Genomic DNA, 12,584 nt, shown 5'->3' with positions numbered 1-12,584 from the left:
GCGATAGACCGTTCGGACTACTTACACGGCCGGTCACTTGCTTGTACAAGAAGCAGTGGTGACCGGACCGAGGAACGAGGAAGCGAGCAAAATTAAGCTAAAGATTGGATAATTGCTTGGCAGATCACAGCCTTAAAACTAACTTATTCTAACTGCAGAGATAGAAGGAATCATTGTTCCTTCGATTTCCTCGTTTAATTCTGCCGAGCAATTACATTATGGAAAAATGAGGCAAAATTGGGGAATACGCGACGCGAACCGTGGAGTTGTTCCTACTAGTTCGGTCCCGTTTCCCCTCAGTGGGCCCGATTCTCAAGGAAATGCGCGACGCCGTCCACTCATATAGAGTGCCCCGTTTCTCCCAACTCCGCGTCAGGAGCTACGCAGAGCGTGGACCTGACTCACGGAGGATGACGAAGAGAGGGTCTTGTGGCACTAGGGCTTCCGCAGGGACCGGTGCGAACACCTGCCCCTGCGTTCGCTGCATATTCTCTCTCAAAGCGGACGCACCAGAAGAGACGGCGATCGAGCGTTCGGTCCACCTCCACGGCCGGTCACTTGCTTATGCAACAAGCAGAGGTGGCCGGACTGAGATACGAGCAAGCGAGCAAAAAGAAGCTAAAGATTGGATAATTGCTCGGCAGATCACAGATATTCGTACATGGTGACCTTAAAACTAACTTAGTCTATACTTAGAATTAACAGTCCCGCGGAGGATGCAATACATCAGTCCTCTTCGTACTTCGTTCTTCGTTTTCCGATACATCTAAGAGAATGTATCTAAGAGAAACCTAAGAGAAACCTAAGAGAAACCTAAAGTCATGGCATAATAGAAAATAGAAATGAAATTGGTTAGTGGAAAGAAATAAACATGTCAAAACAAGTAGAAATTAAAATCAGAGTACAAATGAAATGAATTAGACAAAGAAACAATTAAAAAAAAAAGAAAGGATTGAGAGAGTGGTCGCCAGTACCGACCACCGCCTACCGGCAGCCAGTACCGGTTACCAGGGTGGGGGGTCCCCCTTCCGTAAACCTAAAACGAAGAGATCCGTCCACCTCGGAGCCTCCAGGAACAATGAAATTTTAAACAACCGGGGGCTCCTTATATACCCTCCCCAAGGTGACTTACCGTTTCTTCCATTGTCTTTGTTCGATCTAATCGAAATTTTCGAAGGCGAACGGTTTCGGTGAATGTTTGTTCATTTCCGCGATTCTTACTAACATTTATGCATATTCCCAATATTGATCGAACAATGTGCATCTTATTTATGTATTGCAATTAATTAAGAATCTTATAGAAATTGATTTCGATCGATACTCGATGTTAAAACGTGTTTCGTAAAGTTTTAAAGCACGGAAGGTAACAATTGTTTATTAGATACATTAATTTAATATTTGTTTCGTTCTAATAATTTTCGGATTACGCGTGGAAGCTGTATTCTTTATGTAAAAGCGTCGAAATTCAATTAATCGCTTTTCTAGATAGAAAAATCATCGCGATGAAGACTCGTGAATCGATAATCGATACCTGTAGCCTTGAAAATGTCAGTTGGATCTCAGCGAAAAATTCCTTCGCGAACAAAGAATATTTCAACGAAATGATATTTTAAGCCATTATTTATACTAGGACATTGTTCATAATTGTTTAAAATATGTTGCGATGACATTTGTTAATAATTATGATAAACAAACGTCAAGATATTGCGAAATCTGCGAAGGCGAACGGTTTCGGTAAATTTTTGTTCTATTCCGCGATTGTTACTAACATTTATGCATGTTCGTATATTAATCGAACAATGTGCATCTTATTTATGCATTATAAATGATGAAGTAACTTATAGAAATTGATTTTGATCGAGACTCGATGTTAAAACGTGTTTCGTAAAGTTTTAAAGCACGGAAGGTAACAATTGTTTATTAGATACATTAATTTAATATTTGTTTCGTTCTAATAATTTTCGGATTACGCGTGGAAGCTGTATTCTTTATGTAAAAGCGTCGAAATTCAATTAATCGCTTTTCTAGATAGAAAAATCATCGCGATGAAGACTCGTGAATCGATAATCGATACCTGTAGCCTTGAAAATGTCAGTTGGATCTCAGCGAAAAATTCCTTCGCGAACAAAGAATATTTCAACGAAATGATATTTTAAGCCATTATTTATACTAGGACATTGTTCATAATTGTTTAAAATATGTTGCGATGACATTTGTTAATAATTATGATAAACAAACGTCAAGATATTGCGAAATCTGCGAAGGCGAACGGTTTCGGTAAATTTTTGTTCTATTCCGCGATTGTTACTAACATTTATGCATGTTCGTATATTAATCGAACAATGTGCATCTTATTTATGCATTATAAATGATGAAGTAACTTATAGAAATTGATTTTGATCGAGACTCGATGTTAAAACGTGTTTCGTAAAGTTTTAAAGCACGGAAGGTAACAATTGTTTATTAGATACATTAATTTAATATTTGTTTCGTTCTAATAATTTTCGGATTACGCGTGGAAGCTGTATCCTTTATGTAAAAGCGTCGAAATTCAATTAATCGCTTTTCTAAATAGAAAAATCATCGTGATGGACGTTTGTGAATCGATAAACATTTCCAGCCTTGATAATGTCGGTTTGATCTCAATAACAACAATTCCATCGCGAACAAAGAATATTTCAACGAAATGACATTTTAAGCCATTATTTATACTAGGACATTGTTCATAATTGTTTAAAATATGTTGCGATGACATTTGTTAATAAATATGATAAATAAAAATCGAGATATTGCGAAATCTCGGAAGGCGAATTGCTTTAGCGAATGTTTATGTCTCTAGGCGATTGTTATATACATTTTTGAACGTTCCGAACTTTTATGTTACAGTATGTGAATTAAATTTTATCGGAAAATTTAACTAAGAGTTTGGTATACCCAAATTTCTCGATTTTTTATGAAAATTAACATTTGTAAACTAATTAATGATTTGCACTGTAAAAGGTGGAAATATCAATGTTACAAAATGCATTTTCTTTTGCATTGTAAATCAATAATTTGCTTATAAAGATTAATTTAGTTTGCAAATCGAGAAATACTCGTATATGAATATCAATATTTTACTTTCATTTTCGATCACAATTAATTTCTGAAAACTAACTAATGATTTATAATGCCTAAATATGATGCACATTGTTCGATCAATATTAGGAACATGCATAAAGGTTAATAACAATCGCGGAAATAAACAAACATTCACCGAAACCGTTCGCTTTCGAAGATTTCACAATATCTCGATGTTTATATATCACATTAATTAACAACCGTCGTAGGACCATACTTTAGACAATTATTAACAATGTTCTAGTATAAATTATGACTTAAAATATCATTTCGTTGAAATATTCTTTGTTCGCGATGGAATTGTTGTTATTGAGATCAAACCGACATTATCAAGGCTGGAAATGTTTATCGATTCACAAACGTCCATCACGATGATTTTTCTATTTAGAAAAGCGATTAATTGAATTTCGACGCTTTTACATAAAGGATACAGCTTCCACGCGTAATCCGAAAATTATTAGAACGAAACAAATATTAAATTAATGTATCTAATAAACAATTGTTACCTTCCGTGCTTTAAAACTTTACGAAACACGTTTTAACATCGAGTCTCGATCAAAATCAATTTCTATAAGTTACTTCATCATTTATAATGCATAAATAAGATGCACATTGTTCGATTAATATACGAACATGCATAAATGTTAGTAACAATCGCGGAATAGAACAAAAATTTACCGAAACCGTTCGCCTTCGCAGATTTCGCAATATCTTGACGTTTGTTTATCATAATTATTAACAAATGTCATCGCAACATATTTTAAACAATTATGAACAATGTCCTAGTATAAATAATGGCTTCAAATATCATTTCGTTGAAATATTCTTTGTTCGCGAAGGAATTTTTCGCTGAGATCCAACTGACATTTTCAAGGCTACAGGTATCGATTATCGATTCACGAGTCTTCATCGCGATGATTTTTCTATCTAGAAAAGCGATTAATTGAATTTCGACGCTTTTACATAAAGAATACAGCTTCCACGCGTAATCCGAAAATTATTAGAACGAAACAAATATTAAATTAATGTATCTAATAAACAATTGTTACCTTCCGTGCTTTAAAACTTTACGAAACACGTTTTAACATCGAGTCTCGATCAAAATCAATTTCTATAAGTTACTTCATCATTTATAATGCATAAATAAGATGCACATTGTTCGATTAATATACGAACATGCATAAATGTTAGTAACAATCGCGGAATAGAACAAAAATTTACCGAAACCGTTCGCCTTCGCAGATTTCGCAATATCTTGACGTTTGTTTATCATAATTATTAACAAATGTCATCGCAACATATTTTAAACAATTATGAACAATGTCCTAGTATAAATAATGGCTTAAAATATCATTTCGTTGAAATATTCTTTGTTCGCGAAGGAATTTTTCGCTGAGATCCAACTGACATTTTCAAGGCTACAGGTATCGATTATCGATTCACGAGTCTTCATCGCGATGATTTTTCTATCTAGAAAAGCGATTAATTGAATTTCGACGCTTTTACATAAAGAATACAGCTTCCACGCGTAATCCGAAAATTATTAGAACGAAACAAATATTAAATTAATGTATCTAATAAACAATTGTTACCTTCCGTGCTTTAAAACTTTACGAAACACGTTTTAACATCGAGTCTCGATCAAAATCAATTTCTATAAGTTACTTCATCATTTATAATGCATAAATAAGATGCACATTGTTCGATTAATATACGAACATGCATAAATGTTAGTAACAATCGCGGAATAGAACAAAAATTTACCGAAACCGTTCGCCTTCGCAGATTTCGCAATATCTTGACGTTTGTTTATCATAATTATTAACAAATGTCATCGCAACATATTTTAAACAATTATGAACAATGTCCTAGTATAAATAATGGCTTAAAATATCATTTCGTTGAAATATTCTTTGTTCGCGAAGGAATTTTTCGCTGAGATCCAACTGACATTTTCAAGGCTACAGGTATCGATTATCGATTCACGAGTCTTCATCGCGATGATTTTTCTATCTAGAAAAGCGATTAATTGAATTTCGACGCTTTTACATAAAGAATACAGCTTCCACGCGTAATCCGAAAATTATTAGAACGAAACAAATATTAAATTAATGTATCTAATAAACAATTGTTACCTTCCGTGCTTTAAAACTTTACGAAACACGTTTTAACATCGAGTATCGATCGAAATCAATTTCTATAAGATTCTTAATTAATTGCAATACATAAATAAGATGCACATTGTTCGATCAATATTGGGAATATGCATAAATGTTAGTAAGAATCGCGGAAATGAACAAACATTCACCGAAACCGTTCGCCTTCGAAAATTTCGATTAGATCGAACAAAGACAATGGAAGAAACGGTAAGTCACCTTGGGGAGGGTATATAAGGAGCCCCCGGTTGTTTAAAATTTCATTGTTCCTGGAGGCTCCGAGGTGGACGGATCTCTTCGTTTTAGGTTTACGGAAGGGGGACCCCCCACCCTGGTAACCGGTACTGGCTGCCGGTAGGCGGTGGTCGGTACTGGCGACCACTCTCTCAATCCTTTCTTTTTTTTTTAATTGTTTCTTTGTCTAATTCATTTCATTTGTACTCTGATTTTAATTTCTACTTGTTTTGACATGTTTATTTCTTTCCACTAACCAATTTCATTTCTATTTTCTATTATGCCATGACTTTAGGTTTCTCTTAGGTTTCTCTTAGGTTTCTCTTAGATACATTCTCTTAGATGTATCGGAAAACGAAGAACGAAGTACGAAGAGGACTGATGTATTGCATCCTCCGCGGGACTGTTAATTCTAAGTATAGACTAAGTTAGTTTTAAGGTCACCATGTACGAATATCTGTGATCTGCCGAGCAATTATCCAATCTTTAGCTTCTTTTTGCTCGCTTGCTCGTATCTCAGTCCGGCCACCTCTGCTTGTTGCATAAGCAAGTGACCGGCCGTGGAGGTGGACCGAACGCTCGATCGCCGTCTCTTCTGGTGCGTCCGCTTTGAGAGAGAATATGCAGCGAACGCAGGGGCAGGTGTTCGCACCGGTCCCTGCGGAAGCCCTAGTGCCACAAGACCCTCTCTTCGTCATCCTCCGTGAGTCAGGTCCACGCTCTGCGTAGCTCCTGACGCGGAGTTGGGAGAAACGGGGCACTCTATATGAGTGGACGGCGTCGCGCATTTCCTTGAGAATCGGGCCCACTGAGGGGAAACGGGACCGAACTAGTAGGAACAACTCCACGGTTCGCGTCGCGTATTCCCCAATTTTGCCTCATTTTTCCATAATGTAATTGCTCGGCAGAATTAAACGAGGAAATCGAAGGAACAATGATTCCTTCTATCTCTGCAGTTAGAATAAGTTAGTTTTAAGGCTGTGATCTGCCAAGCAATTATCCAATCTTTAGCTTAATTTTGCTCGCTTCCTCGTTCCTCGGTCCGGTCACCACTGCTTCTTGTACAAGCAAGTGACCGGCCGTGTAAGTAGTCCGAACGGTCTATCGCCGTCTCTTCCGGTGTGTCCGCTTCCAGAGGGGGCATGTTGCGAGCACAGGAGCAGGCATTTTTGCCGGTCCCTGCGAAAGCCTCCAAAATAAGACCCTCTCGTCGTAAAGATGGAGAAACGGGGCACTCCTCTAGGGGAGTGGTAGGCGTCGTTCGTTTTCTCTGGAATCGGAACCACGGAGGGGAAACGGGATAGACCTAGTAGGACCAACTGCACGGTTCGTGTCGCGTCTTTCCCAATTTTGCCTAATTTTTCCATAATGTAATTGCTCGGCAGAACTAAACGAGGAGATCGAAGGAACATTGATTCCTTCCATCTCTTTGGTTTAGTATCTTCGTTTGTATCGCGTGTCGAGGGAGATCGATGGAACTTCGATTCCATCTATCTCTCTCCGGGTCTCCGCTCGCAGCAACCTCCACGTGGTGAGACCTGGTAATCGGTATTACTCGCGACGAACAATAATTATTCGTCGTGGGTAGTACCGAGCTAATCGGCTGCGAGTTTAGAATAGTAATTTTTACGATACAGTAGAGTACTTTACGGTACAGTACTTTCCACAAGTAGAATACTTTAAAGAACAACATTTTTGTAACGAGTATGAAAGTGCGAATATGTTAATGGATCGAAGAAAAGCGATTGTATTTCCGATGAATCGATGTATTGAAATAAAATCAATTTCACTGACAACAGAAACTTTATTTTTGTCCATTATTTGTTTCCATTTCTTTAACCCGATCCTATCAAACTGCTAAAACTACTTAAAACTATATGTCTTCGACTATCATGTTCTCCTGATACAAAGGAAATCGGGATCCATGATTCAGAAATTCCTTCGAAAGTCCAACAAAATTCCGATTCGCGGAAATTCTTGGAATTTGACGTCAATTCTAAGAATCCGCGAAATCGTGGCACTTCCTCGAATATCGTATACTGACACCAAGAGTCCCAAAATCAAACATTTTCTAAAATTTATGCCTGAATTTCAACCTTTGGTATCAGGAAAATACCAAAAATTTCGATTCTTCAAGTATTAATTAAATTTTAAATTGATATATCTCATAGACAATTATTACTTTCCATGTTTTAAAAGTGTAAGAAACATCTCTTTACTTTGAAGTTCGATCAAAATCAATAGCTATAGGCGAATCAATCATTATTAATGCATAAATACGATGCACATTAATCGCGGAAATGAACAAACATTCACCGAAACCGTTCGCCTTTGCAGATTTCGTAATTTCTTCATGTTTATTTATCATATTTATTAACAATCGTCGTGGAACCGTAGATTAAACAATTATTAACAATGTTCTAGTATAAATAATGGCTTGAAAGTCATCACTTTCTGGAAATATTTGTTAGATCGAACAAAGACAATCGAAGTAACCGTGCGATAAAATAAATGAATATTTCTCTACATATCGAAAAAATAGTTTGTATATCTGCATATATATTCCGAACGCTCAGTCACACACATATGTCACACGGCGATGAAGTGAGTTGCCATCTACTGGAGAATAGGTAAACTATACTTAAGGTGTGAAAACACCTGGCGGAGAAACGCTCAAGTTTGTCGAAGAATTGTTCCAATTTCCACAAATAGATAGCGCCACGAGCATAAATTTACCGACATTAAAGATAAGTAATTCCATTTGTATGGTATACCCTACCGTGCGATAAAATAAATAAATATTTCTGTACAAAGTTTCGTATGTATCATCTTGCGAATAAATGTAAAGTTAAACAAAATCAGCGTAATGAAATTTCTCTGCATTCTAGCCTTCCTTTATAGGTTTAAAAAAATCTTCGATACCTCGAAATCATGGCTACACATATCGATTATCGACTCACAAGTGTTTATCACGATGATTTTTCTATATAGAAAAGCGATTAAACGAAATTCAGCACGTTTGAGTAAAAAATACAACTTCTACGCGTATTGTGCAAATTATCAGTATTAAACGAATGTTAAATGAATGTATCTAATAAACAATTGTTACTTTCCATGCTTTAAAACTTTACGCAACACGTTTTACTTTGAATCTCGATCTAAATCGATTTCTATAAGTTACTTCATCATTTATAATGCATAAATAAGATGCACATTGTTCGATTAATATTGGGAACATGCATAAATGTTAGTAACAATCGCGAAAATCAACAAATATGTTCTCCAAGAGACGACAACCTATATAATTACCACGTTACAAATGTTTGGAATTGCGCGTTCCGAATATATTTGCATGCATACAAACAATAATTCCGATATGTAGAGAAATATTTATTTATTTTATCGCACGGTAGGGAATATCATACAAATGGAATTACTTATCTTTAATGTCGGTAAATTTATGCTCGTGGCGCTATCTATTTGTGGAAATTGGAACAATTCTTCGACAAACTTGAGCGTTTCTCCACCAGGTGTTTTCACACCTTAAGTATAGTTTGGCTATTCTCCAGTAGATGGCAACACACTTCATTGCCGTGTGACATATGTGTGTCACTGAGCGTTCGGAATATATATGCATATATACAATCTATATTTTCGATATGTAGAGAAATATTCATTTATTTTATCGCACGGTTACTTCGATTGTCTTTGTTCGATCTAACAAATATTTCCAGAAACTCATGGCTTTCAAGTCATTATTTATACTAGAACATTGTTAATAGTTATTTAATCTATGGTCCCACGACGATTGTAAAGAAGTATGATAAATAAACATCAAGAAATTGCGAAATCTGGGTAGGCGAACGGTTTCGGTGAATTGTTGTACATTTCCGCGTTTGTTAATAACATTTACGCATGTTCCCAATATTAATCGAAGAATGTGTATCCTATTTCTGCATTACAAATGATTAAGTTGCTTATAGAAATTGATTTTGATCGAAAATGAAAGCAAAATATTAGCATTGATATGTTTCTCGATTTGAGATCATAATTAATTTCTATAGGCAAATCAATCATTTAAAATGGATAAATAATATGCATTTTGTAACATTAATATTCGCTACTTTTACAGTGTAAATCATTAATTAGTTTACGAATGTTAATTTTGGAAAAAAATCGAGAAATATTTGAATGCCAAACTTTTACTTTAATTTTTCGATCAAATTTAATTTTTATAGGCAAACCAATCATTAACAATACATAAATAAAATACATACTGTAACATAAATGTTCGAAACGTGCACGATTTCTTGATGTTTATTTATCATAATTATTAACAATCGTCGTACTATCGTAGATTAAACGGTCGTAAGTTACACATATCGATTATCGACTCACAGTTGTTCATCACGATGATTTTTCTATCTAGAGCAGCGATTAATTGAATTGTGACGCTTTTAAGTAAAAAATACAACTTCTACGCGTATTGTGTAAATTATAAGAATTAAACAAATGTTAAATTAATGTATTTAATGAACAATTGTTACATTCCATGCTTAAAAACTTTACGAAACACGTTTTAACATCGAGTATCGATCAAAATCAATTTCTATAAGATTTTTAATTAATTGCAATACATAAATAAGATGCACATTGTTCGATCAATATTGGGAACATGCATAAATGTTAGTAACAATCGCGGAAATGAACAAACATTCACCGAAACCGTTCGCCTTCGAAGATTTCGATTACATCGAACAAAGACAATGGATGAAACGGTAAGTCACCTTGGGGAGGGTATATAAGGAGCCCCCGGTTGTTTAAAATTTCATTGTTCCTGGAGGCTCCGAGGTGGACGGATCTCTTCGTTTTAGGTTTACGGAAGGGGGACCCCCCACCCTGGTAACCGGTACTGGCCGCCGGTAGGCGGTGGTCGGTACTGGCGACCACTCTCTCAATCCTTTCTTTTTTTTTTAATTGTTTCTTTGTCTAATTCATTTCATTTGTACTCTGATTTTAATTTCTACTTGTTTTGACATGTTTATTTCTTTCCACTAACCAATTTCATTTCTATTTTCTATTATGCCATGACTTTAGGTTTCTCTTAGGTTTCTCTTAGGTTTCTCTTAGATACATTCTCTTAGATGTATCGGAAAACGAAGAACGAAGTACGAAGAGGACTGATGTATTGCATCCTCCGCGGGACTGTTAATTCTAAGTATAGACTAAGTTAGTTTTAAGGTCACCATGTACGAATATCTGTGATCTGCCGAGCAATTATCCAATCTTTAGCTTCTTTTTGCTCGCTTGCTCGTATCTCAGTCCGGCCACCTCTGCTTGTTGCATAAGCAAGTGACCGGCCGTGGAGGTGGACCGAACGCTCGATCGCCGTCTCTTCTGGTGCGTCCGCTTTGAGAGAGAATATGCAGCGAACGCAGGGGCAGGTGTTCGCACCGGTCCCTGCGGAAGCCCTAGTGCCACAAGACCCTCTCTTCGTCATCCTCCGTGAGTCAGGTCCACGCTCTGCGTAGCTCCTGACGCGGAGTTGGGAGAAACGGGGCACTCTATATGAGTGGACGGCGTCGCGCATTTCCTTGAGAATCGGGCCCACTGAGGGGAAACGGGACCGAACTAGTAGGAACAACTCCACGGTTCGCGTCGCGTATTCCCCAATTTTGCCTCATTTTTCCATAATGTAATTGCTCGGCAGAATTAAACGAGGAAATCGAAGGAACAATGATTCCTTCTATCTCTGCAGTTAGAATAAGTTAGTTTTAAGGCTGTGATCTGCCAAGCAATTATCCAATCTTTAGCTTAATTTTGCTCGCTTCCTCGTTCCTCGGTCCGGTCACCACTGCTTCTTGTACAAGCAAGTGGCCGGCCGTGTAAGTAGTCCGAACGGTCTATCGCCGTCTCTTCCGGTGTGTCCGCTTCCAGAGGGGGCATGTTGCGAGCACAGGAGCAGGCATTTTTGCCGGTCCCTGCGAAAGCCTCCAAAATAAGACCCTCTCGTCGTAAAGATGGAGAAACGGGGCACTCCTCTAGGGGAGTGGTAGGCGTCGTTCGTTTTCTCTGGAATCGGAACCACGGAGGGGAAACGGGATAGACCTAGTAGGACCAACTGCACGGTTCGTGTCGCGTCTTTCCCAATTTTGCCTAATTTTTCCATAATGTAATTGCTCGGCAGAACTAAACGAGGAGATCGAAGGAACATTGATTCCTTCCATCTCTTTGGTTTAGTATCTTCGTTTGTATCGCGTGTCGAGGGAGATCGATGGAACTTCGATTCCATCTATCTCTCTCCGGGTCTCCGCTCGCAGCAACCTCCACGTGGTGAGACCTGGTAATCGGTATTACTCGCGACGAACAATAATTATTCGTCGTGGGTAGTACCGAGCTAATCGGCTGCGAGTTTAGAATAGTAATTTTTACGATACAGTAGAGTACTTTACGGTACAGTACTTTCCACAAGTAGAATACTTTAAAGAACAACATTTTTGTAACGAGTATGAAAGTGCGAATATGTTAATGGATCGAAGAAAAGCGATTGTATTTCCGATGAATCGATGTATTGAAATAAAATCAATTTCACTGACAACAGAAACTTTATTTTTGTCCATTATTTGTTTCCATTTCTTTAACCCGATCCTATCAAACTGCTAAAACTACTTAAAACTATATGTCTTCGACTATCATGTTCTCCTGATACAAAGGAAATCGGGATCCATGATTCAGAAATTCCTTCGAAAGTCCAACAAAATTCCGATTCGCGGAAATTCTTGGAATTTGACGTCAATTCTAAGAATCCGCGAAATCGTGGCACTTCCTCGAATATCGTATACTGACACCAAGAGTCCCAAAATCAAACATTTTCTAAAATTTATGCCTGAATTTCAACCTTTGGTATCAGGAAAATACCAAAAATTTCGATTCTTCAAGTATTAATTAAATTTTAAATTGATATATCTCATAGACAATTATTACTTTCCATGTTTTAAAAGTGTAAGAAACATCTCTTTACTTTGAAGTTCGATCAAAATCAATAGCTATAGGCGAATCAATCATTATTAATGC

This window comes from Ptiloglossa arizonensis, chromosome 13 (assembly GCF_051014685.1).
Source record: "Ptiloglossa arizonensis isolate GNS036 chromosome 13, iyPtiAriz1_principal, whole genome shotgun sequence".
Taxonomy (NCBI): domain Eukaryota; kingdom Metazoa; phylum Arthropoda; class Insecta; order Hymenoptera; family Colletidae; genus Ptiloglossa; species Ptiloglossa arizonensis.
The sequence above is the reverse complement of the archived record's forward strand: the minus strand, read 5'-3'. Positions refer to the sequence as shown.